General features: G+C 38.9%; 1 pseudogene; it reads left to right on the top strand.

The window, feature by feature from the left end:
• LOC112922808 (large ribosomal subunit protein uL16-like) overlaps window positions 1-27,370 on the top strand; it is a 44,804-nt pseudogene extending 17,434 nt beyond the window's left edge.
• Window positions 27,371-27,999: the final 629 nt, after the last annotated feature.

Here is a 27,999-nt window from a genome sequence, read left to right as displayed (position 1 = left end):
ACCACATTAATAGAGGTGAGAGAAGCCTAGCCCAAAGTCTAGGCCCGCTACAGGTGTTGGGGCCCCTGGGCAGCAGGTGCGGTGCTCAGGGGCTCACTGCAGCCATCCTGGGGGGCCTTCCCGCCTCCAGCTTCTTGGTTCTCTTCACTAGTCCCTGCTTCTCTAGTCCTGGTGAATGGAATGTGTTGTTGCTATAAAACAATGTGCTCTCTTTGCAAAGCTAGCTTTAAATGCTGCTCCCTCCTTGCTTAGATGTTGAATATTGCTGTTTCTGTCTGGAAAGGGACTGCCAAAAATGCCTGTAGGAATAGGAACACAGCATAGATCCCATAGAGCCGTATGGCTGTTGGTTTTGCTGGAGAGGAATCTGAGAAGCTTCTTGAAGATTCCTGAAATTCCATTGTTAGTTTTACATAAGCTAAAGTAAAACTAGACAAAGAGTATTCAATTTTAGCTTGGACTGTGTAAAATAAAACAGAATAAACAGACATGATTCAAGGTTTTCCTTGAGGTGCCTGCAAGTCTTGCACAAAGTCTATTGGTGTAAATAAAGTCATATTTGTACCTCGTGCTGTAGATAGGTTATATTTCTAAACATTTGTATATATAGCTCAAAGGAGATAGTGTGTGTTTATTTTTTAAGAAGCTTTATTTTTAACACCACTTTACTGACCGTGAAACGTGTTAGACGCTAAAGTTGTATTTTAAGCAAAAGAAGGGGAGGGGGGGAGACAAAAAAACCCTGCCCCAAACTGTTTATCCCACGATGGAAATGTAGATCGCTCTTTGTAGCTCCTGACAAGCTATATCCAAGGCATTCTTCTCAAGGTGGACAATGATGTGGTGTTTTTAATGATGACAGGGAATAGAAATTTTTCTATTTAGTTTAAGTGTAAATGGATTTATTACAGGTTAATAAACAGTTGGTAGAATTGCTAAGAAGGTTAAAAACTGAGCCTCAAAGAATTGTTTTAATGGCGCAAAGGCCAACAAGAAACTACAGAGCTGTAGAGCTGCTGGTGCCAAAAATCAAGGTTCCCAACCACGACCAGGAGGCCGGTGGGGTCAGGAAGCTCTGGCCGCAGAAACAGGCATCTTTAGGACACTGTGGGCAGGACCAGGGGAAGCAGCAGAGTCCCAAGCTCTGGCTCCCTGCTGCCATGCAAATGTCATGAAAGTACTAGATCCAGAGTACTAGCTGCAAGGGGGCCTGGGAATGTGATTTCTTTTCTTTCTTGATTCCTTTCTTGATTTCTTTCTTTCTTGATTTCTAGCATAAAAAGAATATACATCCACTACATGTTACCTATCTGCTTCCTTAGTATGGGCACTGAGATTGCTTGCTTTCTTCAACTATGTTAACTGCAATGAAACTTATTTTGGATTATGAGATGTGATATCTTCTCTGGGATCTATCCCTAGAGGTGGGATCACATGGTTCTAGTATGTGTGCACACTGTCTTTAAACAGAGTGCTGCCAGAGTATTACTGCCAGAATAGTTTCATCTAGCAAAAGTTTAATGTATAAATAACTTTACATTATACATACTATCAAATATGAATACTTTTTACTTTCAAGGAAGAACCTCATATATAAGGGCAAACGAGGATCTTTAAGTATGTCTGAAATAGCATAATAGAAGATAAATTGGTAGGAACACTTTGGTGAAATTCTATTTGCTTTCATAAAAATGGGCTGTAGCGTGGGGCAGTAGAGTGCACCACAGGCCCTGGATTAGACAAAACTTAGATCCTACGTGTAGGACTCTAGGCAAACTCCTTCACTCTCTATGACCCTCCTGTCTTTGATCATCCCCCAAATGGTGGCCGCAATAATAAGAACATTGTTGAAGAATTGGAGTTAATGGATAAGAAGCAATCAGGACAACGCCTGGCACATAGTCCTCGTGCAGGAAACATTAATTATTATTCCGAAGAACACCTATGGATTCATCCCTACGGCAGCTCATATATATCGCCCACATGAATGAATTTTGTGGCAAACAGAGGCCTAGATCGGAGACTACCAATAACTAAGTTCCCTCAGGCTAGGCCCTAGGCAGTGCTGGAGGAGTTATAGAGTGAAAGATTTCCCTTGTTGCTCCTTTTTTCATTTGTTTAAAGATTTATTTTAGAGAAAGGGGATGAGTGGGGGAAGGGGCAAATGGAGAGGAGAGGATCCTCAAGCAGATTCCCCACTGAGCATGGAGCCCCATATGGTCTTGATCTCATGTCTCTGAGGTCATGACCTGAGCCCAAAACAAGAGTCGGATGCTTACCCAACTGGGCTGCCCAGTTGGTGGCTTTGATCCCCCTTTTGCTCCTTTGAGAGCCTCAGAACGTAAAGGAGATAGAGCACACATGCATTTTAATTTTTTTAGCTTTGTGGATGGCCATGGAGAAGCACCCAGAGAAGGGAGCAGGGTGCAGGAGCGCCACTTGATAGCTTCCTCTCGGGGTTAAGTGGGCCTGCCTTTACCCACCCACACCAAACTGCATTTCCTTTCAACATAGCTTACCACATCGCACTGTAATCTATGTTCTGATTTTAGGGACGACCAAATAGATTTGCTCAATCACTTGGCCGTGCCCATGCTTGAATTTCAGCTGGCATTTATTTGTTGCATGATTTCTGTATCAGTTCAGGTACAGTCAGCAGGTAGAGACCTGACCGACTACTTGAACAGAGTGCATTTAGTCTAGAGACTTGTTAAGTAGGTATGAAGGTGCAAACTGTGTAGGTGACCAGGCACAAAGAGAATGCTGACGCATCTCTGAGGGAGCCACTGCAGGAAGCAGCCACCAGGCTTCCGAAGCCCGAGCTGGGGTCCCCAGGTTGCAATGACTGAGGGGGCGAGCAGAGGTGCGACTCAGGTGGCTGGAAGGTTGCTGCTCAGCCATCGCTGGTGCTGGTGTCCCTGAGGAGGGGTGATGAGGCTGGCCCTGTGGGGGTTGGAAGCACCACCAGCTGCCTGGGGCTGCTGGGACCATGCTGGAAGGAACTGCTTGGCCAGGCGAAGAGTGTTGCTGGGGTGACCCTGGGACTGCAAGTGTACCAAAGTCCTAAGGGTCAGGGCCGAGCAAGTTCTTACCCCCTTCTCCAGCCCATCACGCTCCATCTAGTGCCCCTCCCCCCCATTGACCGAGCTTAATGGAGTTCATGGGCAAAGCAGAAAGTGGATTTACAGTCACAGTCCCATTTGCCTGAAACAGGGTAAAAGTGTGGGTTTGGAGCTGAATGGCAACAGCATAATACCAGACATATTCCTTAAAACACTTTGTGTTACATTTAAAAACACTAGGATCCATGTCCATATGCCCATCCACAGATAAATGGATTTACGAAGTGTGGCATGCACCTTCAGTGGAGTATTGCTCGGTGGGAAAAGAAGATAGAGCTCCTGCCAGAAGCTACTACATGGGTGACTCTTGGGGACATTATGCTGAGTGAAATGAGCCAGTCACAGAAGGACAAACACTATATGATTCCACGTATGTGAAGTATCTAAAGGAGTCAAACAGAAACAAAGAATGGCGATTGCCAGGGAGGGATTGGGGGGGGGGGGGGAAGGGAGAAATTGGGAACATTTGTTTAACGGAAATAGAGTTTGCTTTGCAGACATGACAAAGTTCTAGAGCTCCGTTGCACAACAATGCGAGTTAACTTAATACTACTGTACACTTAAAAGTGATGATTAAGATGGTAAATTTTATGTGGTTTTACCACAACTAAAATTTTTAAAAAATATTTGAGGATGATTAAGAAATTCAGATCCATTAAAAACTGGCTATTTCGAAGACATTTTAGGCCTCTTCACAAATTTCTTAGCGTAATTTTGACATTTTTCCACATTACTTTGTGGAGAATCCTTGATCCTTATCCCATATTGCAGTGGGATGATCTTTGATCTCTTCATTGTTACATAAAGAATAATCAGAACACAAACGATAAAAGCAAGCAACTATTTATGAAATATGATTGCAAAATAAGACCATCATCTTGCGAAAAGACTCTGCTCTACAGCTGCTTTTAAGATCCTATATCAATAGAATGGTCCAAAGTAAAACAAATTGTTTAGGAAACCAGCAAAAACATTTTAGTTAGGTTTATAGGACACAGTGAAATTTCTTTGTTGAAATCCTGTGTAGTGGAGCCAGGTTTATACTGTTCCATGGTCCATTCTCTGTTAAATTGCCTGCTGGAGCCAATCTTTGCCATGCTGCCTCATAAACTTTTACAGTAAATATTCCATTATTGGACACTGGGGTGGAGAGTGATGGAAGGGAATGTAATTGTTTTAGCTTTAAATTTACCCTTGTTCGAATTCGTCTTTGACATCCAGCACAAGAGCAGCCTGTAAGTCATGAAGGCTTTCACCTCTCGAGGCTGGATTGCATTTAAACCATTCCAGACAGATGAGGGAAATGCCCCTTAGGAGAAGGGAAAAGCAATCCCACAACCCCTCTTAGTAACTCATCCCCTGTTTGACAAATCTTGCCACTGGGGTCTTTGTAGTTAGCTTGAGTCTCATCTGCTGCAATACCCCCCCCCCCCTTTCTGGTTACATCATTAATGGAGATTGGAACCAGCTGGCCTCCTTGTTCTGTGTAAGGGGCTTTTATAGATGCAAAAGTGATTATGCAGTTTCTCTTAAGCTACTTTGCTGAACAATGCTGTCTTCTAATTTTGCCCCATAAATTTTATTTTTCACATCTCTCAGTGATCTTTCTGATGCACCTCCGAATCTTTTGCAGCTTACCATACTGTTCTAAAATTGTGGAATTCCGGTTTTCAAGGAACTCTAATACATTTCTAAGCATTTTTGAGATTAATGGAAGGATTATTCATTCCTATACAATATTCACTTTAAAAATAAATATCATCGTTGAATCACTTCCTAAATCTTTGTGGTTTTCCTGACAGAAAGGAAAAACATCACTTTCACCACTTGCTGCAAAGCTATTAGCCCTCATCAGGTCAGGTGGAAAATCAGCTTCTCTTTGAGAGATTTTTAATCTATATGGAAAATAAGACAGATTATAAAAAATAGAGAAATATGTATGGGTGTAAATGAGGATCAACCAGGGTGAGTGTGTGAGAGGCTTTCCTCATATCACAAAGATATTTTGCTATTATTTTCTTAAAATAGAATGAACACAAAGAAAATTGAAAACACCTAAAATCACACAATTTTGAGGTATCAGGACTTAACACAGTAGTGACCATCTTTCTGTGTTTTTCTTTATATTTTCACATGTTTAAAATTTATCTTAAATGCAATCATGTTATTTTTTTGCATTTTTAAAAGCATTTTTTCTGTATGCATTCTTCAAATGCTCTCCTTCCACCCTCCAAATAATTAATGTCTTATTCCTCTAGTCCTTTCTCATTGACATGTAATCACATTTGAGTAATTATTTAAAGGCTAGTAATTGTTTTAGAAAAAACTGCATAGTCTTTTATATACCTTGCTTTCCTCACTAAAAAAATGTTTATAGAAATTTCTACCAGGCAACACATATAGATTTAACTCATTTATTTCCTTGGCTGCATAATAGTATAGCACTCAATTCAACTCCTCCCTCATGAGTGTAATATTCTTTAGTTGCTATATCAGGTTAGATCTACCGAATGTGGTTCCATAGCTATTAGTATATCAGAACAGGACCAAAGAAGGCATTAAATGAAAGTAGATTATACATCTTACACAGAAATCTAGAGAAAGAATTACAAAGAAAAAAGCAGAAGGAAGAAATTATTAAGGATAGAAACAGAAACTAGTGAATTAGAATATAAAATAAAAAGAAGTCCAAAAGTGGTTCTTTGAGGAAAAAATCAGCGAAATTGATAAACCATTGGCCAGACTAACAAAGAAATTATAGAGGAAACTTGAATACGTAGAATTGGAAGTCACAGGATAGAGGTTCAGAAAAAGAAAGCTTTAAAAAATTATAAAGGACTGCTTTGAACAATTTTCTGCAAATAAATAAAATGCATAATTTTCTGGTGTAATACAATTTTCCAGTAGATGTGGAATACGTAAATAGAACAACTAACAGAGATGAAATAGAAAAATCAAAGATCACTCCCCGAAAAAGCCCAGATGGCTTAACATGGGAATTTACTAAAACTTTAAAGATCAGTTTATCCTGATAGTATTTAAACGATTCCAGAGCATGGTTTAAAAACAAATCTTCCAAATTCTTTCTATAAAGTATATTGGTCTCAAAACCCAACAAACTTTTGTATACTTGAAATTAATGTAACATTGTATGTCAATAGACAGAATTTGCACCAAAAATAAAAATGGTCAGTTTTATTATGATGATCAAATTAAAATATTCTAAATAAACTATTAATTTATTAGTCCATTAATAAAACCGTATGACCAAATGAAGTTGTTTTCCTGCAATGTAAAAGCTCAGCATTAGAAAATCAACTTATTTCATCATCATTTTACTAGAAATAAGGAGAAAAATCATATCCATTCCAAAGGAAAATTTGACAAAATTCAACCATAGTTCAATAAAAGAGAAAATGGTAGATACCTTTCAAACGAGGTAAGATACCCCCACCTAAAGCTAGTTTTACTAGATGGGCAAGCATTAAAGGATTTACTGCTAAAATGACAAGGAAGGCAAACCTATCCATGCTATGTGGAAGGTGGTAGACAATGAATTTGGACATGACAAAGTAATTAGAGGTATAAGAAATAAAATTATCTCTATTTGCAGATGACATGATTGCATATCTGGATAGCCCAAAAGAATAAATGGGAAAGCTACTATAAATGAAATAACTTAATGAAGTAGCAACTTATGATATTATCATATAAAAATTAAGCTAAAATCAGTTCTACAGGAGAATATATATTAATGTTCAACAACATTTTGGTAGTGCCACTCTGGATTCTAGAAGACCTCATTTTCCAGAAGAGTTTTCAGGAAGTGCTGATGGGAATAATATTCATTCTGCTATTACATGTTCACAAAAGATTTTCTGTGGGCTTCATACTTCAAGGTCAGTTTGGATATAAATTACATGGCTCACTTTTTCTCTTTTTTAAAGATGTATTTATTTTAGAGAGAAAGTGTGCATGTGAGTGTGGGGAGGAGGAGAAGGAGAGAGAAAACAACTCAAGCAGACTCCCTGCTGAGCGCAGAGCCCCATTCAGGGCTTGACTCTGACCCTGAGATCATGACCTAATGGCTCACATTTTCTTGAGCAATTTTGATATTTTACTCAGTTTTCTCCTGGCATAAACTATTGCTATTGTAAACTATAATGTCAAACTGATTTTTTTCTTCCCTTCTAAGTGACTTGGTCTGTTTGTCTAAACACCTTCCCTTTTCTTTTTCAGATGTTGACTAGTTTTACTAGACAATGTTTTGATATCAACTGCCTGGTTTAATCTTTTTCAGGTATGCAAAATGCCCTCTAATTATGTAGATTCAATTTTTCTTCTATTTCAGGAAACTCATTTAATTGCAGATCTCTTGGTGACTCTTGTGTATGTGCTGAAGTTTCCTTGCCTTTCTTCTATACCCCTTTCTGTCAAATATTTTTTAAAAATTTTTTTCTCCTTTTCCCTTTTTCTTTTCTTAAGGATTTATTTATTTATTTGAGAGAGAAAACATGCACGCACGAGCACAAGCTGGGGAAGGGGCAGAGGCAGGGAAAGAATACACAAGCAGACTTCCTGCTGAATGAGGAGCTCTACTGCAGGGCTTGATCCCAGGACCCTGAGATTACGACCTGACCTGAGGTTAAGAGTTGGCCTCTTAACCGACTGAGCCACCCAGGTACCCCTTCTTTGTGGTTCTTAAAATTTTCTTCTTCTACTCTATGTTTTATATGCCATTATTATTTGCGCTTGTGTATGTCTTGATTTCTGACATGCTTCATTACTAGTAGTTCTCATTTTTCTTTCTTTTATCACTTCTCTTTTGCCCAAGCATATCATTTTTAAGATTTGAAAAACTGATTTATGATTATGATTATGATGCTGTTCTTTTATAGCTTCTATAATTGTCTTAAATTCTTTTAATGCTTTAGAATGTCATAAATATATTTATATCTGTATGTGTATTTCTGAATGCCTTTATTGTTTGTTACAGTATTATTCTGCTCTTACATCACTTTCTGCATATAATAACTTTATAGGAAATTGAATTGCATTTTTTTGCTAGCATTTAAATGAGATATGATTTCTTGAGATTCTCAGGAAGGAAGGACAAGAAGTCAGTATAGTTTGCCTAGAGAGTTCAGGGGTCTCTTTTGTTTTTATCATGAAACATTTAAAATACGACGACCTTGTACTTCCTGAGAACTGTTGCCTTTCCCCCTTTCTTCCCTCTGGCACCTCTGCTCTTGCTATATCTACTATTGGTGTCCCGCTGCTGTTATAACCCACTCATTGTTCTGGATGGCCCATGGACAGAGCCAATCCACGCTCTTGGTGGGGTTATAGGTTCTCCTAAGATTCAAATGCGACTCTCATTTAAACCTTGATTTGAGCCGTCAGTCCTCTAGTTCTCTTCTAGAAGGTCTTTTGTTTAGTGCTATCTTCCTCTCCATAAATTGGCTGCTGACACTCAGCTCTCTTCTCAGCGCCTGCCAATCCCATGGTCCTGGGGTGTGGGGGCAGATGGAGACCAGTTGGGTTTGGAGTGGCATGGGTAACTTTCTTAGTTCCTCTACCTGTTTATACCTGTCCTCATTGCTCTGGGAGATCCAGGTGCTTCTCTTGATGCATTACCCTCTCTCCAGTATCTGTGTTTTAACTCTGGTTAGGATCAGGAGTAGTTTTTTTCCTACTCAGCTCCAGCTTCTCAAAATTTGTGCTCAACACCTTTTTGGTCTTTTAAAAGATCTGCTTCTTACAACAGAAGATCTGGTTTTTCTATTTTAACTTACCCCTCCTAGCAAGATCGCTCCTGCTAGGCATTTGATAATATTTAAAATTAGTCTACCTGAATTTTTTCCCCATGCTGCATCTCTCTCCCCTCAAGAGCAGCACATATGAAAAACTGTCATTGTGTTTGCCTAAGTGCTTGGGGAGAGGATAATGAATATAAAAAAGTGTGTCATGGAGGTTGTCCCACATCTGATCTGGGACAGAGCTTCTGTGTGATGTAGTTCACAGAAAGAAAAAATAACATTCCTGATAAAATGGTTAAGCCATTTCCTGAGGAATTTTAATGGGATTGAAACTTATTCTGGGAACCCAGTCACCTACATACCCAGCTGATAGCTGTTAAGAATTTAATAAGCTTTACCAACCATTCTTTTCTTTCTGATTTGAGCCAACCAATGATAATGTAACCCTATGCTTTTCAGCCAGAGGCAATTTTGCCTCCTAGGGAACAGTTGGCAATGTCTGAGAACATTTTTCGTTGTCACAACCAGGTGAGGTGAGTAGGGTTTGCTACTAGCATCTAGTGTGTAGAGCCCAGGATACTGCCAAATATCCTGTAATGCACAGGACAGCCCCCCAAATGAAGAATCGTCAGCCCAAAATGTCTGTAGTGTTAAAGCTTGAGAAACATTGGTCTAGCCATTTTCTTTTCCAATAAATTCCTTAGTGAATCTTTGAGTTAGTCTGTTCTAGGACTTTCCTCTAGAAACAAGACTGAGTAAAAATTTTATATATTCTCATGACTCATTTGTTTAAAGACTTTTGTGTGATTTTTTAAACAAGGGAGGACAAACCTCAGTTAATTCCTAAAAATGTCATTCCACTATAATGGGTGTCAGGCAGCTGAGACATGATCTGGGGTTCATGGGTACATAATTCCCAGACCAGGCAGGAAACCTCAGTCTTTTTCTTTAAACAGGGGTCAGAGCTGATAATAAACTGGCACAGACTCGATTTGCTGTGCAGATGTTGACTGTTGAGACCAAGCCCAGCAGTATGTTCACTACTATCTCCTCTAATTCTTAAGTTCCTAATTCAGCTTGGCCCACAGCCCACTGACTTGCCTCCTAGTTGCCTGGGTGCTAGAATTTATTATTTTGTTCTCTAGCACTTATTTTCAACAGCACTTCTCCATTGCCTGTCTTTCCTGTCACCAAGGAGACACTGCTCTGTGGACATTGCCTTTCTTTCTGAAGAAAGAAATGAGCTTGTAGAAAGGAGCCTTCTTTGCCTCTTCCACTACCCGGAAAGTCAAAGAGGAAGATCAGTTTGTGATATAGGGAGTAGGGGAGTGGGAAAACCCAAGTACATGCTCATCTTGCCTGTGATGGATGCAGAGAGCACACAAGATGTCTTGTGTGGAAAAGTGCAGCCATCTGAGATTTGCCAAATACCTAGGAGAGGAGTGAATGTACCAGATCTTAATTTTTGCAAGGCAGATGGAGGTATTGGTAATAACATCCAGGTTCAAAAGAGGAAGAAGGCAAAGAGAAAAAGAAAACTCTACAGTTGTTAGAGATTTTGTAGGATCTTTTTGCTCTGTATTTTCATGTGAAAGAGAAAATGTTTTTTTAATGACAGTTCACCTAGCAGAGACACTGTGTCTAAAGAAAACCAATATAGTTTTCTTTCTAGAAGTAAAAAAAAATAGGAAGATAATAAGAGCCAAATATTCATGTATTCAAGGGTATGTAATGTTGGTATGGAAGCTGGGGAGAAACATATTTTAACAAGGAAATAATTTCCTTTAAAACAATGGCTTAAATGTACTTGAGGAAAAGTGAGGACATTAAAAAAAAGTATGAAATTCTGAAAATACACATTCCACTAGACCTCTTCTTCCACATAATTCTCAACTGAAAAATTAGACATTGCTAGGTATTCACAATTAGTACTTTGTGCTGTTGGCTCACATCTTGTAGTTTTATTTTTTTAGTAATAACAGACTACTGATTTTCTTCCAAGGACTTTCAAACCAGTAAGTGCATAAATTCCGGCCAAAACTGCCTGTAATCATCTAAAAATTCTCCTTTGTCCCAGCCAGCGGGCTCCCCTTCAATTTGCCTCTGATGCCTCTGCTCACTTCTCAACACACTTCCCTTCACTTTTTTTTTTTTTTAGAATAAAAATCTTGGTATTCTTTCTGAAACAATAATTCAATAATTTGGGCTACATTCGTAAGTCTTAGTTACCTTTAGGGTTTTTCTAAAGAATTATTAGACCCAACCCAAACTTCCAAGTCACCCATGAAGGTGTTATCATGATATAGCAGCATCATGGACTTGAAGGAGCGCATGTTCCTATCGTGTTTCTTAAGGTGGGAGGTGTTTTTGTAACAGAGAAACTAGGATATCTGACTCCATTCATGAAAAAAATGGCAGCCACATGAGCCAAATGAAAGCAAGGCCATTACCCCCCTAAAATGCAGTCTGGTACCTGGCACTGAGGTCAACAAGAGAGTGTAGCATCTGCTCTCAGGGGACTTGCATCTAATGGGTAACACCAGGGTATTGTAACAGTGTGAAATGTATTTGAAAGAGGAAATAGAGGGCTTTAAATGACTTATAAGGGAACTGGGACTCTTTTGAGAAAAGAGACCTCTAAGCTGAACACCAAAGTGACCACCCTTCTCAGTTTGTCCATCATGAAAATGAAGAAAGTAATGTAGTGAAGGGCCATTGGGTACAGCGGGACTTGGGCTAAGACCAAGATTTATCTGTGTAGTGTGTATGTGTGTGCGCCTAAATCGTAATATGGACATGTAACTAAAAATTAACAAAACTGAAATAAGGGCAAAACCCCTGTGGAGAAGTGGGTAAATGGTTTACCCTTCTTGAACCCCACTCTCTTCCTGTGTGGATGAAAAAGTCTTACACTGCTGCCCCCCAGCAGGCCAAGTACACCTGGCTTCCTTTAGTCCACCTTTTGAGTAGGAATTATTGTTAAACAAAACAGCCTTTCTAAGGTGTCTAAAGTTAACAACTAGAAAATTCCTATTAGTCTTTGTTTTGAAGAGAGGCAGAGAACCTATGATATTCACTTCACACTTGGTTTGTGTGTGTGTAAATTAAATTATAATTTCAGCATAGTTAACCTACAGTGTTATATTAGTTTCAGGTGTACAATATAGTAATTTATCAATTCTATACATTACTCAGTGCTCATCTTGATACTCTTAATCCTTTACACCTATTACACTCATCCCCCTACCCAACTCCCCTCTGGTAGCCATTAGTTCTTTGTACTTAAAAGTCTGTGGGGTTTTTTTATGTCTTTTTTTCTTTATTTGTTTTTTTTTTTTCTTAAATTACACATGAGTGAAATCTCATATTTGCTATTTGTCTTTCTCTGACTTCCTTAACTTAGCATTATACTCTTTAGATGCATCAATGTTGTTGTAAATGACAAGATTTCATTCTTTAAAATTGTGGCAGAGTAATATTCCATTATAAATATATATATACACCACTTCTTTTTATCCACTCATTTATCCACAGACACTTGGGTTGCTTCCATGTCTTGGCTATCGTAAATAATCCTGCCTATATTGTAAATATAAGTGTGCATACACCTTTTCAAAGTGTTTTCATTTTCTTTGGGTAAATACCCAGTAGTGGAACTACTGGAGCATATGATAATTCTATTTTTAATTTTTTGAGGAAACTTCATACCGTTTTCCACAGTGGCTAATACTTTGCATTCCTACCAACAGTGTGTGATTGATCCTTTTCCTCCATATCTTTGCCAACACTTGTTGATTCTTGTGTTTTGATTCTAACTATTCTGATAAATGTGAGGTAGTATCTCACTGTAGTTTTGATTTGCACTTCCCTGATGATGAATTATGTTGAGCATCTTTTCCTGTGTCTGTTGGCAATATATGTGTTGTCTTTGAAGAAATGTCTGTGCGTGTCTTCTGCCTATTTTTTAACTGGCTGATTTGGGGGTTTTGGGGGTTGAGTTGTATAAGTTCTTCATATATTTTATGAATACTAACCTTCATCAGATATGTCATTTGCAAATATGTTCTCCCATTTAGTAGGTTGCCCTGTAATTTCGTTGATTGTTTCCTTTGCTGTGCAGAAGCGTCTTATTTTGATGTAGTCCCACTAGTTTATTTTTGCTTTTGTTTCTCTTGCCTCAGGAGACCTATCTAGAAAAATGTTGTTATAGCCAATGTCAGAGAAATTATCGCATGTTCTCTCTTCCAGGATTTTTATGATTTTAGATCTTACATTTAGGTCTTTAATCCATTTTGAGTCTATATTTGTGTATGGTGAAAGAAAGTGAGGCAGTTTCATTGTTTTGCATGTCATTGTCCAGTTTTTCTTACACCATTTGGTGAAGAGACTTTTTCTCATTGTAAATTGACTCCTTTGTTGAAGATTAATTGCATATATACTTATGGGTTTATTTCTAGGCTCTCTGTTCTATTGATCTGTATCTTTTTTTGTGTGCCATACTGTTTTAGTAACTATAGTTTTATAATACAACTTGAAGTCTAGGATTATGATATCTATAGTTTTGCCCTTTTTCAAGATTGGTTTGGCTATTCTGGGTCTTTTGTGGTTCCATACAAATTTAGGATTATGTGTTTTAGTTCTGCATTTTGACAGGGATTGAATTAAATCTGAAGATTGCTTTGGGAAGTATGGACATTTTATCAATATTTGTTCTTATAATTCATGAGCATGGAATATCTATTTATTTGGGTCATCTTCACTTATTCCTTCATCAGTGTTTTACAGTTTTCAGAGTAGAGGTCTTTCAGCTCCTTGGTGAAGTTAATTCTTAGGTATTTAATTCTTTTGGTGCAATTGTAAATAGGATTGTTTTCTTGATTTCTCTTTATTCTTTTCTTAAAGGTTTATTTATTTATTTTAGAAAGAGAGAGACTTTGTGTGTGTTGGTGGGGAGGGGCAGAGAGAGAGAGTGAGATATAAGCAGACTCCCCATTGGGCACAGAGCTCTGTGTAAGGGGTCGATCCCAGGACCCTGAGATCATGACCTGAGCAAAAACCAAGAGTTGGACACTTAACTGACTGAGCCACCCAGGCACCCCAATTTCTCTTTCTGGTCCTTCATTATTAATTTATAGGAATGCAACAGATTTCCATGTAATGACTTTATATCCTATAACATTACTGAATTCTATCAGTCCTAGTAGTTTTTTTTTTTTTGATGGAGTCTTTAGGATTTTCTGTATATAGTATCATATCATTTGCAAATAGTGGAAGTTTTCCTTCTTACTTACCAATTTGGATGCCTTTTATTTCTTTTTCTTGTCTAATTGCTGTGGCTAGGATGTCTCGTACTATATTGAGTAAAAGTGGAGATCCTTGTTTTGTTCCTGATCTTAGGGGAAAAGCTCCATTTTTCACCTTTGAGTATGATGTTACCTATGGGTTTTTCAGATATGGCCTTAATTATGTTGAGTTATGTTTTCTCTAAACCTACTATATTGAGGGTTTTTTTTTTTATCATGAGTGGATGTTGTACTTTGTCAAATGCTTTTTCTACACTCATTGAAATGATCATATGGTTTTATCCTTTCTCTCATTGATGTATCATGTTGATTGATTTGAAATATTGAACCATCTTTGCATCCCAGAAATAAATCATACTTGATTGTTGAGAATGATTATTTTTAAGGTCTTGCTGGATTCAGCTTGCTAATATTTTGCTGAGTATACAAATATTTTTGTATCTATGTTCATCTATTTTTTTAAAGATTTTATTTATTTATGAGAGACACACACACACAGAGAGAGGCAGAGACACAGGCAGAGGGAGAAGCAGGCTCCCTGTGAGGAGTCTGTTGTGGAACTTGATCCCAGGACCCAGGGATCACGACCTAAGCCAAAGGCAGATGCTCAACCACTGAGCCACCCAGATATCCCTCATCTATTGATAGATATGTATTTATTGCCATTTTTTACTTGTTTTGTAGTTGTTTTTGTGGTTTTTCTCTGATCTTTTTTGTCATGTTCTCTTTCATGGTTTGTTGGCTTTCTTTAGTGATATATTCCTTTCTCTTTATTCTTTGCATTTCTATTACTGGTTTTTTTATTTGTGCTTACCATTTGGTTTTTATATAATACCTTCTGTATATAGCAGTCAATATTAAGTTGATGATTGCTTTAATGTGAACCCTTTCTTTATTCTTTCCCCTCCCCATTTTAGGATATGGTATCATATTTCACATCTTTTTATTTGTGAATCGCTTGACAGATTTTTACAGATATACTTATTTTTACTACTTTTGTGCTTCTAACTTTTTATACTTATAGTCTCTCCACTTAAAGAGTCCCTTTTAATAATTTTTGTAGGGCTGGTTTAGTGATCTTGAAGTCCTTTAGTTTTTGTCTGAGAAATTCTGTATCTGCCCTTCTATTCTGAATGATAGCCTTATTGAATAGAATATTGTTGGCTGCAGATTTTTCCACTTAGCACTTTGAATATATCATGCCATTTTCTTCTGACTTGCAAAACTTCTCCTGAAAAATCCACTGATAGCTTTACAGGGTTTTCCTTGTATATAACAGTCATCTGCTTCTTTAAAACAAATTTGTTTTATCACTACTTTTTGCCATTTTAACTATTGTATGTCTTGTTATGGTCCTCCTTGGGTTGATTTTGTTGGAGGAGACCTGTGCCTCCTGAATCTAGATTTGTGTTTCCTTCCCCAGATTGAGGAATTTTTCAGGAATTACTTTTTCAATAAATTTTTGGTCCCCTTTTCTCTCTCTTCTTCTGAGTTCCCTATAATACCAATGTTATTATGCTTGATGGGGTCATTGAGTTCTCTAAGTCTCTTCTCATTTTGTATAATTCCTTTTTCTCTCATTTGCTCAACTTGATTACTTTCCATTATTCTGTTTTCTAGGTCATTAATTAGTTCCTCTGCTTCCTCTGCCATTCCATCAAGTGTATTTTTAATTTCATCAATTTTATTCTTCATCACTAGTTCTTTTTTTTTTTTTTTTTTTTTAGATTTTTTTTTTATTCATGAGAGACAGAGAGAGAGGCAGAGACAGGCAGAGGGAGAAGCAGGCTCCATGCAGGGAGCCTGATGTGGGACTCAATCCCCAGTCTCCAGGATCACACCTTGGGCTGAAGGCAGTGCTAAACTGCTGAGCCACCCCAGCTGCCCACAAGTTATTTTTTATCTCTTTGTAATGGTCTCACTGATGTCCTCCACTCTTTTCCTAAGTCCACTGAGTATCTTACGATCATTACTTTAAATTCTCTATTTGGCATGTTACTTATGTCTGTTTCACTTAGGTCTTTTGCTGTGGTTTTGTTCTCTTTATTTGGGAAATATTCCTCTCTCTCTCCATTTTGTTTATCTCTCTGTTTCTTTGTGTTAGGAAAGTCAGCTATGTTGACTGCTCTTGAATGTAATGGCTTTATGAAGAAGAGGTCCTGTAGTGCCCTGCAGTTCAGTGTCCCTTATCCCCCAGGACCTGGTGCTTCAGGGAGTGTCTCCTATTTGTGTTGCCTGTGCCCTGCTATTGAGTCCTGGACACTTTCTTTTTTTTTTTTTTTCAATACAGTTGTCTTCAGTGGTTCTCTTTGCCTGTTGTGGGCAGTGTTTGGTCCCCAGCCAGGTGAAGCACATTTTGAAGTCCTTCAGATGGTCTGGTTGGGAAATAAAGATTGTGTTGCCAGAATGAAGATCCTATAAAACAACATGAGATGAAGTGTTGGTGGGGCTTGTGCTGGTCTTCTGGGGGAGGGCCTTGTGGCGCCAGAACTGAGGTAAGTGTGATTGGGAACGGTGGATCTGCTGAAGTGCTGGGCCAGACCTTGGTGTAAGCAAGTTAAGTAGTGAATGTTTGCACTGTGCTGGTTCCTGCAGGTGGCTGTGTGTTTATGCTGGGGGCTGGGGAAGGAAAATGGTGCCCACCAGCTCCTTTGTTCCTGGAGGGGTCTCCCCATGATCCCTGTTTCTTTGGGTCATGCTCTGAGATGAGTAAGTAACTCTCCCTTCCATCTGCCCTAGACATTTTTCAAACTGTTGCTTCCATGCTGTATCTCTGCTGGCTTTTTGACATGAGGTCTCTTTAAGAGTGAGAACTCCACTTCTTAACACCATCTCAGCTCTCCCAGAGCAGAACCAACCAATTTAAAAAAATTCAATTCTTTAATTCCCGCTGGTTGTAAGAACTCATGAGATTTGGCCCCTCTTGTTTTCAAATCCAGATATTATGGGGATTCATCTTTTCTATGTAGTCCCCCCAGTGTCATAGTCCATAGTCCATTTTTCTCCCTTCTCTGCACCATTGGCTCTCTCTCCACTGTGAATGACCATGGTCTGTTTCACTTCCAAACTGCATCTTCCCCCTTACTTCTTTGGTGCACTCTCTTCTCTACCTTTAGTTGTGGGATCTGTTCTGGCAGTCTTTTCTGGGTCACATGTTCTGGCAGTCTTTTCACATCACCTATGCTGATGTGAGGGTTACTAGTTGTATCTGTGGGATGAGATGAACATATGGTCTTTCTACTTTCCACCTTTCTGTCTCCTCCCGTCCATCTAGTGTATGTTTTATTTCAGTTATTAAGTTATTAATCTCTGATTGATTCTTTTACGTCCTCCCTTTGTTGAGGGTCTCACTGAGGTTCTACACTCTTTTCTCAAGTCCAGTGAGTATCTTTATAACCTTTATTTTAAATTCTCTATCGGGCATATTACTTATCTCCATTTTGTTTAGTTCTCTTGCTATGATTTTGTCCTATTCTTTTATTTAGGACATGTTCCTCTGTTTCTTCATTTTGTCTAACTGTCTGTTTCTATATGTTAGGAATGTTTGCTATGTCTTCCACAGCAGTGTCCCCTGTTCCCTAGAATCTGGTGCTTCTGGAATGTCTCTTGTGTGTTGCATGCACCCTACTGTTGTGGCTGAGCTGCTTTTGCCTTCAGTCCTGTTGTCTGCAATGGCTTTCTTTACCTGTTGTGGGGAGCATTGGGTCTCTGTGTTGTTGGTGGGCTAGTCTTGGGTTCGAGTTGAGTTAGACTAGGCATTTGCCTGAGATGTAGTAGCATTAAACTGAAGGGCGTTTTTCCTGTGTTGTGCCCTGAGAAATTTTTGTTGGTGTGTGCAGCCTGCAGTCAGACCATGAGTCTACCCCCAACCCACTGGTAGGGCCTTAGACTGGTGTGTGTGTGATTATCTTCCCCTCTCCACACTGTAGGAGTTACTTTAGGGTAGTGCTGGCCCCTTTCAAAGCTGCTTGCACTCTGCCAGACTGATGGCACCACTTTGGATCAGCTCCAGATCGGACCAAGACATGCCAGTTTGGAGGGGGCAGACCTGCAGAAGTACACAGGGCAGGGTGAGTGGTGTTGGCAATTTAGTTGGAGTGTTGTTATTTGGTGAGTTCCCACAGTGTCTATGTGTCTAGGCTGATGGTGGGGGTGGAGAGAAATGGCAATTGCCAGCAAATTTTTTTCCTGGAGAAGGCTCTCAAAGATCCTTGACCCTCTAGCACATGCTCTGAGATTAGTGAACACATTTTCCTCTTGTATACCCCGGGCATTTATTCAAAGTACTGCTCCTTTGCTGTATCTCCATGGGGTTGTTTTTTGTCCTGTCTTTTTAAGAGCAGAGACTCAGTTTCCTCTCACCCTCTCTGCTCTCCCAGATCTGAGCCTGCTGATTTTGAGTTCCAGGTATTAAACTCCACTGATTATAAGAACTTGTGAAATTCACCTCCACTGGTTTTCAAAGCTAAATGTTATGGGGATTTATCTTCCCCCTGCAGGCTCTCCATGTCTGGGATGCCTGGGGTATCTCTTTCCCCTCTCCATGCTTATGGCATCCGTCCTTCCTATAGATAGTCCTACAGGTCCATTTGGTTCCCCAGTATATTTCTGCCCTTCCTGCCCTCTTTACTGTGGCCCCTTTTCTAAGTCTAGCTATGGAGAATCTGGTCTGCCAGTCTTGGGGTTGTTTTCTGGGTTCTTTACACTGATGTGGGTGTTATCTAGTATCTGTGGCGCAAGGTAAGCTTAGGACCCTCCTGCTGTGCCATTTCTCCCAGAAGGCTTCCATATATATAAATATTAAGAAGCACTTTCAGAAATAATTCCTGGTTTTCTCTGGATTGTGATATTCAACTCTGGCCTCAGTTAACAAGTAGGTATGACTGTGGATGCTCCAGGTCTACGTGAGACCGATTCACACACAATTTCCAGGCATGAGGCTCTCATACCAGTTATTAAACACACTCATCTGGTAATTTTAATGGCAGCAAAGATTGATGTACATGGTACCAGGGAGTTGGATTCCAGGAAAATTTACTTTAAGTTCATTTAGTTTCTTAGCCTCTCAAGAGGCATTTGGGAGTGTGTTTTGGGTTTTAGTAGTTTTTTATGTCTCCTGGACAGGCAAACAGGCGGCTGGCATCTGCAGGTGGTAGGCAGGGCCATGTAATTATAAAAATGCTGGGAGTGGCAAAAGCTCCCATAAAGAGCCCTCCAGTATCTTTCCTGTCTTCCCTTCTGCCTCTAGTATCATGGGGGTCCTCATGGGCATTTGGAAGCTTGGACATGCAGTGTAACCCCTCATCCTCTCTGTTCTCCCGTGCAATATGGTGTCTTCTTTTAGTACATTAAAGGAACCTTTGTCTACCAGCATCTTTCTGTCACTTGCTTACTGCCAACCTCATAATAATCCTGCAAGTCTACTCTCACAGATAAAGTATTTGAACCATTAGAACTGTGGTAGAAAGAGATTTTCTTCCTTTTAACGACTCTTTTACTTCTCTTTCTTACCCCTGGAGGACATGGGAGCCTTGCTAAGAGTAAGAAGTCAGTTGTTAACACAATATATTTATGTTTTATGAGAATTAAACGATTTAAACTATAAATTATTTATGAGAGGGAGCTAATAATAGCAAAAAGACTTGTTTATCCTTATAAATATTCTACTCTGAAGAATCTGACTTTATTTCGTATGATGGATTACACATACATGCCTTCCAGACACATGGGCATAAGTAACAATACTGAAGATTTTTATGAAAGCAGTAGTGATTTGTTGGCTAAATATTTGAAATAATTATTTCCATTTTTAACACATAATTCTTAAAAATAACTTTTAGTCTCAGAATAACTTCCATGATACATATTTATTGAAAGAAAATCAGAAAATACAATTAAGCAGAAAAAAATGAAACAATTATAATCTAGAAAAAAATGACCAACATTCTTCCACGTAAATGGCCTGCTAGAAGCATCTTTATAAAGGAACATTTGCACACGTAATTATTGACAAGTTCTTTGTACCAGGCCTCAACTAATTTCTTTCTTTATATAAAGGATGGGATGACCACTGTAGACAGTACTCCTTGTTTTCCCCCATTACCACATCATCTGGCTATCATTGGGGCTTAGCAAATGAGAAGCCCTTCATGAGTTTGGAGGCAGGAAGAAAGGGGAAGCTGGGGTTTTTATCTCCCTCTCTGTGCCTTGAAGCAACAGCTCCTCCAGTTTCTGTGTGTCAGGGCTGTTAATGTCCTAGTTTCTATCAACTGACATTGGCCTTTGGGCTGTACTATCACCACTTTTCCCTTTGTCCTTCTTGTATAGGGTCTGGATAGTGGCTTCCTGCTCTTGCTAATCTGTCATCTCATCGTCCTGTGATTTCTCAGCTCTTTCATCTCCTGCATATCCAGTTCTCTGATTTAAATCCCCACCATTTTACACGCTAGTGTGGTTCTTGTGCACCTGGCTGGATGCTGATGGATGCAGGCTGATAGTAATATAAAAAGAAAATTTACATTCATCTAGGAGGTATCAGAATTGAATGCTGTATTTCATCACAACTGGTTCTGTTTGAAGTTGATTAAAGCCTATGACTTTTGACCCTTACTGGAACTAACTGAAGACACTGATCAGTGAGCTGTGGTGCTTATTGTTGCCAACCCTTTACAGGCAGCAGAGTTGTTCCATCCTATCCAGAGAACTAATTTTCAATGCTAAATTAGTGTATGTATTGTGAAAACTTATTATTTTTTTTTAAGCATTTAAAACCCCTCACTCTCCTCAATCAGCACACTGCTCAGTGATTTCTTTACTACTTTAGGATCCCTCACATGGTTAAGATTATAGACACAACTTGGTTTTTTATTTTTTTTCTTTTTAAGCTCTGTAATCTTTGTTTTATTGTTTGACACTAAAATACTATTTTACAAGATACTTTTTCCTCTGCTCAATATTTTTTTGGGGGGTCTGCTCAATATTTTATGATTTGTCAAATGTATTTTTAATGTTTCAATGCCATAATTTCTGCAACATTGTTAAACATTGAGTTTGTTTCCACATTTTTTGCTTGCTGTGATTAACACTTTAACAGTTAAATATCTGAAACTATTTTCAATTATTCAATTTGTAAACTTTTTGAACAACTCTTCACTAAAGGCTTCAAATTACTTCTCAGTTGAGATGCAAGCTGCAGAGAAAGCCACACACAGCAGAGAATAACAGGGAGTCAGAGTCACAATGTCAACTCTGAAATCTCATCTTCTACACTTCTACTCATGCAAGTCAAGACTCTTACTTATAAAGACAGGTTGGGGATCCCTGGGTGGCGCAGCGGTTTGGCGCCTGCCTTTGGCCCAGGGCGCGATCCTGGAGATCCGGGATCGAATGTCACATCGGGCTCCCGGTGCATGGAGCCTGCTTCTCCCTCTGCCTGTGTCTCTGCCTCTCTCTCTATCTCTCTGTGACTATCATAAATAAATAAAAATTTAAAAATAAATAAATAAATAAATAAAGACAGGTTGAATGAAGTTTTCTGTTATTTCTTGCTCAAAGCATCCTAATTTGTAGAGTAAATTAGCAAAATAAGTACTAGAGTAAGTGTTATGAGTTCTAATGTTTAAAAATAAGAGAAAGAAAACAAGAAAAACCTAAGTGACTATGTCTGCCAATTTTCAACAGTTTTCTGACACACACAAAAAAACCGAGAGACACACTGATTCAGAATAGATATATCTATTTTTAAGAAGAGTGGTTCCAGCATAGATGTTTGTTGATATTTTTATTTATGTTGACAAATAAGATGAAAGTGAAATAGCTTTGATGTATTTTAGAGCTTCATTGATTCGTCAAAGAGATAAGAGACTTTTTGCTGACTTGGGTTATAGTTGTAGAATACTGCAAGAATATTTCCTCAATTTGTGTGTGTGTGTGTGTGTGTATGTTCTTTACAATGTGATGGCTACACTGTATTATGATATGCCTTTAAATTTGATATATGTTAACATTTCATCTATCATGTTAAGTCCAGATCTCAGGTTAGCAAACCACAGCCTTTGGGCTCAATTTCACTCTTCCTGTTTTTGTAAAAAGTTTTATAGGAAACATAGCTGTGTCACTGATTTACTTATTGTGTGTGGCTGCTTTCTCACTACCACAGTTGTGTTGAATAGTTGTGACAGAGATCATGGGCTGCAAAGCCTAAAATACCTACTATCTGACCTTTTACAGAAAATATTTGCCAAATCTTGGTCTGGATGATCAACAAAAGAATAGATCAAACCCTGATTTACCTAGTAGGACAGCTGAAGTCAATAGCCACATCTCCCGTCTCCTGGTTGGTGTACTTCCATTGTCCCATACCAGCAGCCTCTGCCTCTCCCTGTCATGTTGTCCCTTCTTATACTGATGAGCTGACACTGGTCAAATCTGGGAATTTGGAGGAAGAAGGGGAAACATTTTTCAACTCCAAGTTAGTCTGTTTAAAAGGCATTTGCTTTAATAGCTAGTCCAGTGTTCCAAGTGCTACTGATTTTACTATTTTATCTCTGATTTCATACTTTTATAAATAAAATATTTATTATTCATATCTCTTTACTGCTTTCTGAATAAATAATTACAAACTTTTTAGTTGGCTGTGAGCCATGCTACAGCATGGCCCAACAAGACTTGCAAAGATTTAGGATTTAAACAAGAATGTTATTGTGAAGCTATACATAATAAGAGATCTTTGGGCTATTGAAGCCACAGGTAGTTTGCTGCCACTGGAGAGGCCAATGGTTGAGACTTGGCTTTAGTAATCTCAGTATGTCTCATCTGCAAAGAATTACCAGCGATGCTTGTTAAAATGTAGATTTTACACATAAAATGTAAATTTACACAGGCTCACTGAATCAGAACTTGTGGGACATGGGGCCTGTAAACTTCTAGCAAGTATGTTTGATCAAATACTAAGAAATTATTGTGACCTTCCATGAGACATTGAACTGTCTTTGGACTTTATTTGTAAAATGAAGGGCTTGGGTTCTATGATTTTATGCAATATGTTAAGATTGGTTGTTCTCTTGTAGTGCAGGAGACTCTAATGTAAAGGAGGCAAGAGTGATAATTATGCCTTTAACTCTGTTGTTTGTTTAAAAATACATGCACACAGGGCACCTGGGTGGCACAGTCAGGTAAGAGGCTGACTCTTGATTTCAGCTCAGGTCATGATCTTAGGGTCCTCGGATCGAGCCCCTGTGTCGGGCTCCATACTTAGTACAGAATGTGCTTCAGGATTCTCTCTCTCCCCTCTGTTTGCTCACTCTCTTTCTCTTGCTCATGAAGAAATAAATCTTTTTTTTTTTTTTTTAATACCCGTATCCCTCTGTGCTGTAAGCATTCAAACAGAGGCATTTCTCTTGCCATGTATTTTTGGCAATGGAAAGCATTTGTGGCGGGCTACTATTTATACCCAGCCTATTGGGCATCAAATGGAACATCCAGACATGTTCTGGAAAAGAAGATCTTCCCTGCACCTGGTGCATTAGCTGAGGGAACAGTGGGAAGGCCTCATGGGGTTCCATAAAGATGGAGTGTGCTTCAGATGTTGTGCTCAAGGTTGTCACAGTGAACCCTGCAGGTGGCCTGCTTTAACTGCACCAGGGGAAGATCCTTACAAAAGATCTCTGCTGCCAATGATGAGTCAGATTGGTGGCATGGGAAATAACACAGAGACTCTCACCTTGTGTTTACTGACCAATTTCTACTCTTCCCCCCCCCCCCCCCACCATGGGAACTTCACAAGTTTCTCGGTGGCCAAAAGTTTGGTGGTTTCTATAAATACTTCAAGGTCAGAGAGAGTAGAAAGGTATCCACAAATTAATGTCATGGTAGCTAAGAAGCAAAAGTTGAACTACATAATGACACGACATTATGTTCCTGTTGTAATATTTCCAAATAGATTAAATTGCCTCTTTAATGTCTTTGTAGTACAATGTGGGTCATCTTGTCAAGTCATCTTTTATAGAACATTTAATTTATATGTTTCACTTTTTGCTGCTTAGGCCTGTACAACCTCCTCTTCTATCCCGGCTGTTTTCCTGGATATTTTAGCAGGAACACCTTAACTCGGATATGACAAAACTTCTGTCCGCCTGCCAATGGAAAATCAGTTGCCACAAGGAAGACATGTGGTAGAGGAAAGCAGGAAAGAACTTGGACTCTTAGATTGCTCTTAAATTACTGCCAGCTTGCACTCAAACTTTTCCAGACACAGACTATGGAAAAGACTTGGTGTGTGTTCTTGCTGATGAGCATTTCACAACATAGTCTCCGCGTACCACGCCTGCATCCATGCAGATTGAAGCAAAGTCTGGTGGCCAATGGTTAATAGGCCACCACCTACCTTTCCTCCAGTCACATGAATACTTCTCTGTTCTCTCTTCATTAAGATTCAGAGAATTCAAGATGAAGATAGAATGAATCCTGAGACCCTAAAAAGGAAAAAACTTCCAGATAGAAAAAAACTTTCTAAAGTAGTGTTAAAATTAGGAGCGGTTTCTAAATCATAATCTCTAAAACAAACTAGGTACATTAGTTTGCTAGGGCTGCCATAACAAAATACCACAGACTAAATGGCTTAGCAACAGGAATTTTCCTCACAGTTGTGGAACCTGTGAGGTCCACAACTGAGGTGTCAGGTTTGGAGTTTCCTGCAGCCTCTCTCCTCAACTTGCAGATGAATGCTTGCCTACTCACAGTGTCCTTACATGGTCTTTTCTCTGTGCATAGTGCATCCATGGTCTTCTCTTTTGGGGTGTTCAAATTTCCTCCTCTTATAAGGACACCAGTTAGACGGAATTAAAGCCCAGTCTATCTGCCTTACATTAACTTAATCACTTCTGTAAAGGCACAATCTCCAAATATAGTCACATTTAGAGGTAGTGGAGGTTAGGGCTCCAACAAATAAATTTTGGGGAACACAATTTAGCTCATTACACCAACTCAGATTAATTCATGAAATTAATGAAAAGGTTTAGCACAGAAAAATTTTAATTTTCTAATAATACCTGATTTTTTTTTTTTGGCTTTGCTAATAAGCAGGATTAGAAAAATAAGCTTGTTAGGAAAAAATTTTTTTTTACCCTGGTCCCATGGGGCTGCATTTGTTGACAGATGTCACCTTTACCCCTTTGGTTCAATGAGTTTCCTTTTTACAGCTTTTCTAGAATAATTGGAAGTGATGCCCCTGCATCCAGTAAATGTTCTTTTGTCTCACCTCAGCTGTCCTTTCCTGTGGTTACACCTTAACACCACATTCACGGTGTGACTTCATCCACATCATGAACGAACACCGCTGAAATCTTTACTCCTTGCATTCACAAGTCAATTGTAGGCATCCCATTCAGCAGTTCTTTGACCTCATGAGGCCTTTAGCCCATTGACCTTATCTCATTAACAATCTTCTCTTCTACCTCTCCCGGGTCTTCTCTTCCTTTCCCATCCAACTTAAGATTCTAAGACCCATCACTACAATTACCTTCTTTCCCTTTCTCCCTCCAGGGTTGATAGGGTATAGTCCTGGTGAAACCAAGTCCTACAGCTTCCCCCCTAGCAGCTGTAGAAAAGTACAATTTTTTTTCGATTGCTCTCACGTCAGAGTCCTAGCGTGTGATAGAAAGAATAATCCTCCTCACCTAAGATGCTCATGTCTCAAAGCAGATTCACAGAAGGTGATGTGATGACCAAGGCAGAAGCAGAGTAGGAGGTGTGACAATGGAAACAGAGGTCAGAGAGAGAGAGAGAGATTTGATGCTACACTACTGGCTTTGAAGGTGGGGGAAGGGAACCATGATCAAAGAATGCAGGCGGCCTCTAGAAGCCGAAAAATGCAAGGAAATAGATTTTCTCCTATAGCCTCCAGAAGGAGTGTGGCCTTGGTGATACCTTGATTTTAGCCCAGTGAACTCCCATTTCAGAGTTCTGACTTCTAGCATTTAAGGTAATAAATTTGTGTTGTCCTAAGCTACCAAGTGATTGATAATTTGTTAAAGCAGCAATAAGAAACCAATATAAACCTCAAATGGCCCCTGAACACTGTGTCACATTTGTACCTCCCAGTGTGCTTGCTTTCCTATTCTCCAAAATAGGAGCTCTTCCTACCCTAGCAGCTAACATTGCCTTGTATTTCATTGAGAGCCTGACTCCTATTATGATCAATATATGTATTTACTTGCTCAACTACTTGTATAAAATCAATATCCCAACTACATTGCTACCTCCTTGATCCTGTCACATCTTTGGCCTCTGGCCATGCCGATATCTTCAAGGAAAAGAGAACGAAGAGAAAGAGAAAATCAACATCCTATTTTCCAATGTTAGCTGACTATCTGTGCTATGACGTATCTGTAGTTTGTAAATTGAAGCTTTTTTATATTTATACCCAAAGAACTACTCCTGCTTTAATATTTAAAACTTGTTTTTTTAAAAAAATAAAATTATAGCCCAAATAACTGGTGGTTTTGTGTAAAAGAATTCCTTCCCAAACAAAGACATTACAAAAAATGTGGATATAACCTCTTCTCTTCCTTTGGGCCCCCACAGATGTGTTACCATGTCTAGTGTTACCAATATTGTAAGAACAAACCATATCCAAAGTCCCCCTTCTGCAGAGATGTCCCTGATGCCAAGATATACATCTTTAACCTGGGATGGAAGAAGGCAGAAGTGAATGATTGCCCATACCATGGCCATGTGGTGTCAGGTGAATATCAGCAGCTCTCTTTTAAAGCCCTGGATGCTTCCTTTGTCTGTGTCAACAAGTACATGGTGAAAAGTTATGGTAAATACGGCTTTCACATCCAAGTTCGGCTCCACCCCTTCTACGTCATCCATGTCAAGATGTTGTGCTGGAACTGATGGGCTACAAAGAGGTATGTGGGGTGCCTTCAGAAAGCCCTATGGTACAGTGGCCAGCATCCATATTGACCAAGTCGTTATGTCCATCCACATTAAGCTGCAGAACAAGGAATATGTAGTTGAAGCCCTATACAGGACCAAGTTCAAGTTCCCTGGTCACTAGAAAATGACATCACTTTACTAAGTATAATGTTGATGAATTTGAAGACAGGGTAGCTGAAAAGTGACTCATCCCAAATACATGCCTAATCATGGCCTCCTAGACAAATGGCAGGTGCTAGACTCATGAGAACCTTGACACTACCCCCTGCTTATTCATGCCTACTGATAAATCCTATTTCTTATAAAAAAAAATATATGGGTATAACCAAAGACTAATCAGTGACTTGAACTTTTTACCATAATGATAAGCATAAGTCAATACTATACCTATGCTTGTTACCTTAATTCTGGGTTTTATGATTACTTTTAATCATAACCTAAACAATGTATTATGAATTTTTATGCATGGAGAATATATAAATGCATGTATGTAGTTTTAAAAGTAGATCAACACACATGTACATATATATGTGTGTGTATATCTCTATCTCTATACATATCTGTTTATTGTATACGTATATTGATTGAGAGAGAAACTTTCAAGATCTCTGTGTTTCTTCCTCATGGCAACCTTACTTTTGTCCAAGTTAATCACAGTCCTGAAATTTAGGTTAATGTTTTCCTTGCTTTTCTTTATAGTTTTACCACCTGTACAAAATGTGACCATACATCTAGTTTATCCGAGACAATCTTAGTTTGAGAATGTTGTCCCTGAGTAATTATTAATGATATTTCTTTTTACTCTCAAACATCCTATTTTGGATGATCTAAGTTGTATATGAACACAGACTTTATGTATAGATTGCTATTCATTGG

This window comes from Vulpes vulpes, chromosome 16 (assembly GCF_048418805.1).
Source record: "Vulpes vulpes isolate BD-2025 chromosome 16, VulVul3, whole genome shotgun sequence".
NCBI lineage: Eukaryota > Metazoa > Chordata > Mammalia > Carnivora > Canidae > Vulpes > Vulpes vulpes.
The sequence above is the reverse complement of the archived record's forward strand: the minus strand, read 5'-3'. Positions and strand labels throughout refer to the sequence as shown.